Source organism: Microtus pennsylvanicus, chromosome 7, assembly GCF_037038515.1.
Source record: "Microtus pennsylvanicus isolate mMicPen1 chromosome 7, mMicPen1.hap1, whole genome shotgun sequence".
NCBI lineage: Eukaryota > Metazoa > Chordata > Mammalia > Rodentia > Cricetidae > Microtus > Microtus pennsylvanicus.
This window is the reverse complement of record NC_134585.1, coordinates 98737247-98741521: the sequence shown is the minus strand read 5'-3', so window position 1 is coordinate 98741521 and position 4275 is coordinate 98737247. Positions and strand designations below refer to the sequence as shown.

The 4275-nt window shown below is 47.1% G+C and overlaps 1 long non-coding RNA gene across 1 annotated transcript; it reads left to right on the top strand.

Moving 5' to 3' along the window:
• Positions 1–344: 344 nt before the first annotated feature.
• On the top strand, positions 345–3756 carry LOC142853842 (uncharacterized). The gene is made up of 3 exons (XR_012911272.1): positions 345–533; positions 3418–3527; positions 3646–3756. It is a non-coding gene; the product is annotated as an uncharacterized LOC142853842 (long non-coding RNA).
• The last annotated feature ends 519 nt before the right edge of the window (positions 3757–4275 follow it).

Sequence of the window (4275 nt, the reverse complement as noted above, 5' to 3'; positions counted from 1 at the left end):
AATAAGAGACTATGAAGCTCACACGTCAGATCTTCCTCAATTAATCCACCATTAGCATGTTCGGGGTCCACTACTGGATGGTTAACAGCGGCTTTTGTAACTGTATGCCGACCATACCCAATTATGCTTTGCTAAAAATGAACTCTTTGCAGACCAACCTTCTCGGGCTGTCAGTGTTTTCCGTTTTCCTATTTTAACGTTTGTGTATAGTGGCAGGCGACAGATGGTGTAGATCAGATCGATTTGATTGCATTAGATGATTTTTCCCCCTTCCCCACGCCTTTCTGGAAGCTCGCATCAGCTGAAGGCTCTCGCCTGGGACTCCTCCGAAGCATGAGCAAGCCGCCACCACGCGAAGGCACTGGGGCACAGCCAGCGCGAGGCGAGGAGGTCTCTTCCCAGGGCTTGTTAACACTGTAACCCGGCGCTCAGAGAGCAGCGTCTCCCACTGCCCAAGCCTGCCTAGCCGCCCATCGGATGACTCCTGGCTTCTGCACACAGTTGGAGTTCCGCCGGCAACCTGGATTTAGAGGGTAAGCACTTCATTCTAGACGGATTTGTGACAGTTACTTTGCTATACCTGCGATACCGCAGACAAATCTCAGCAAACGCAAAGGATGTGGGATGTGTGGGAGAGGGCGACTATGTTTACATCGGTAAATGGGTTTCTTTTTGTCTGAGATCGAGAGTGTTATTCGGTGACGATGTGTATAGTGTTTTGTCATTGATTGTAGGAGTCCACTACCACCCTCCTCCCGATTTTTCCCTCTCCTTCGTGTTTTCCCCTTTCTACTTGAGAGGAAAGGAGAGAGAGAGAGAGAGAGAAGGAGGGAGGAGGGAGAGAGGGAGGGAGGGGGAGAGGGAGAGGAGAGGAGAAGAGAGGAGAGAGAGAGAGAGAGAGAGAGAGAGAGAGAGAGAGAGAGAGAGAGAGAGAGAGAATTTCTGCCTTAGCTTAATTGCCTTATTTCCTAAACCGATTGTTTTGTAGCTTTCTTTATGTATATTTGGTTTTTAATTACCAAGCGTTTAGCTGGGATGGGTGCTGGCGAATGGGGAACAGGGTGGGGAAGTACAGGGAAAGGGAACACTGAGATAGTCGCAGTGGCCTTCAGAGATCAAAAGGTGCCAAAAGCACCCCTTGTCCCTTGCCCGAAAAACACACCTCCAATTACTGGGGCGAGAGAGAATTGTAGATTCTAATAAACATGGCTTGCAGGAGTCGACGAACAAAGGTACTTAATGCGGACCTAAGCCTCCGCTGCTATTGCTCTGATAGCGGTACCTAAATATTCAAAAGGAAAGTGTAAGTTGATCAACAAATGCCCTGGTAGTATTGGGCTTTTTCCCTTTTCCGTTTTTGTGTGGAGGGTGGAGGGGGGTGGGGAGGGTAGATGGGTGGGGGAAATCCGACAGCTTAAGGAGGTTTGAATTGAATATGCACCCAGCGGCAGTGGTCTCGTAGGAAATGGTGTTCTCGTAAGTCAGGCTGCCCCGCTGAAGCACCAGAGCTGTGGTTAGAGCTCGGAGCGTCAGTTCTGTTGGAAGTGCTGCGGGCTGTCTGCCTGGGCTGAGCTGTCCACTGGTCCAGGTGCTGAAGTGTGGAGCATTTGGTATGTAGGGAAAGGGCTGTCTCTGGTGCCTGGCTAGGAAGAAAACCTATCGACTGCGTTGTTCTAGGTTTTCTTTTCTTTTCTCTTCTTTTAAGCATGCAAGTCTGTGAGTCTCTGTGTATGTCCGTGTGTCTGACTTCCGTGTATGCGTTCGTGTCCGTGTCCGTGTAAGTGTGTGTGTGTGTTTGTGTGATTTTCCCGGAATTATGATAAACTAAGGGAAAGTACTTGGAAAGCACTGAAAAGCTGTGTGGGCATTCATGCCGTGATTCTACAGAATGAGGAGAATGTGTGCATGTGGGGTGTGTGTATGTGTATGTGTGTGTGTGTGCCTTAACCATCCTTCTGAATTGAAAAAAAATCATTGCATTTAGTAAATCAAATCCTATTTGTACAATGTGTCTTGATTTCCTTTTAGGGGTAGTTGAGATTTTAAATAAAAGAGTTCAGGAGGAAATGCACACTTGGCTCACAGACTATTGCATTACTTTCCCTAAGGGCTTTTGTTTCTAGGAGTTCAGGCTAAAGGGAACCTGTCAGCTTTCTTGATTTTTTTTTCCTGGTTGTAGTACCAGGGAAAAGCTCCATTTTACATCTGTGTTGGGTAATGGCAGGAAATAGTATTTATTAATTGTTTCACTGGCTTGAGTCTTTTGGTTTATGGTGTAATCATGAGTTACCTAAAAAGATACCGCAAAATAGGCTAGTCAGTGGGAAGTACTATTTTTCTTTTGAGTTATTTCAGACAGAGATAAATCATAAAATCTAGAAATCATGTTGGTTTTTCTACTTGTAAGTAATGTGTCAGGAAAATGACGAGGTGTCTTGCCTGGAGAAGTATTATATCACAAATAATAATGAGAGCAGGCACAACCTGAGTGTCTTAAATTACAACCAGGTCAGCTAGATATGAGTTGAGGTGGTGGGAGAATGGTTACATAATTACTCCTTGATGAAGAGCTATTTGCACTTACATAATTTGAGAAATCATGTCTGTTGCCACCGTTCCATATCCCTCCCCTACACACTCACACAGATGTACTTTCACGTCTTAGAAAGTAAAGCAAGAGCCAAATTGAGAACTTCCTAATGGAGCTGCAGTATGTCTTGGGTGGTGGTGTCCCACTGGTCTGTTTTATTTAGTGAACAATAAACCCCCATTTGTCAGAATATCCACTGCATGGTCTTAAGACAAAGCTGTCCGAGTAAAAGCCATGTAGATCATCAAGGAACTGGGGATATTTCTCTGGATGTCAAAATTAGTCACTTTGAAAATGAGTTTTTTATTGAGTTCCTCCTCAAAATTATGTGCATGAGGACAGAGCTTCAAAGGGATTTCTGTAGAGGTGTTCTCAACACGGCACAGTGATGTATTGATAGTGAGTCCTGAAACGTGGGCTGAGAAATTAAACGCCCTGGCAGTCCTAAATGATGCTTAAACCCTAGAAGCTCTACCAGCTTGTCAACTTAGTGAGTTCAGATAGTATGGAAAATGGGTTTAATTATTTTGTGCCTTGAAGCTGTTACCTTCCCCTTTAAAGCCATTATGTTGTATATAGCTCTAAGGCCTTCGGAGGGGAGATGCCTATTTTTTCGCTGCTCTATAAGCATTTTATTTTAAGTAGTAAATTGAATGAGTGTTTATTTTCTGTGCTCTTAAGCTTGAGACCATGCATTTCCAAAACGCACTGTTGAAAATTTCGCCCATGCATGACCTTATCTTGATCTGAGTCTCACTTCTTCCTAAAGCCGTCCAGGCAAACACATTTGTAATGTTTGTGTGCTTAACTATGCATGTCTTCTACAGGGTTCGCTCGCTGCCATGACACTCAATCAAAGCACCTAGAGTGGGCAGCCCATGACCAGAGTGGGCAGGAAGCAGAGCAAGTACTAAGGAGAGCGCCGGGCGATCACCAGGTAAACTGAATGTTACTTATCACTCCCCAAAGAGCACTGGCACCTAGTCCCAGCTCCGTGGAAAGAAAGCAGTTGTCTCTTGTGTGTTAAGTGGCTGGTTCTGTGATTTGTCTTTCAGAATTGGAAATAGAACAGCCATTTGGAGGATCTGGGCAGGAAGCAGCAGAGCACAGCTTTGGAGCCTTCTTTAGGGAAATCGAGTTATGGATTTATGGTCCCGGTCAAGCTCAGCCCAACCCCAGCCAGGGGCGGGCTCGGCAGCAAGAGTTCTTTCTGGTGGTGGCGGCGGCAGCAGCGACAGCGGTAGCAGCGGCAGAGGCAGCGGCAGCTTGGCCCTCTGACTCTCTTCGGTGACGGGTATTCTTGGGTGGATAATACGGATTACGTTGTTATTGCTTAAGAATACGCGTAGTCGAGGAGAGTACCAGCGGCAGGCGGGCAGCAGCCGCCCCTCCCAGCCCACCAGCTGGCCACTAAAAGCTCCCGGTTGCCAAGGTAGCACTTCTATGTTTTCTTTTCCTCGGGTGGTTTCGTTCTGGGTCTTCCCAACACCTCTGCTGACCCACACTGCTTTTTAGAAGGGAGAAAAAATGGGTGCGCGCCGGGGAGGGGGCGGGGGGGGGGGCAGGCGGAGGAGAGGGGAGGGGCGGAGAGAGGAAGAGGGTCTCTGAAACCCGGCTTGTGGGCTGTAGGGCTGTTCGTGTCCCTTTGGGTGTGTTCTCTCTCTCTCTCTCTCTCTCTCTCTCTC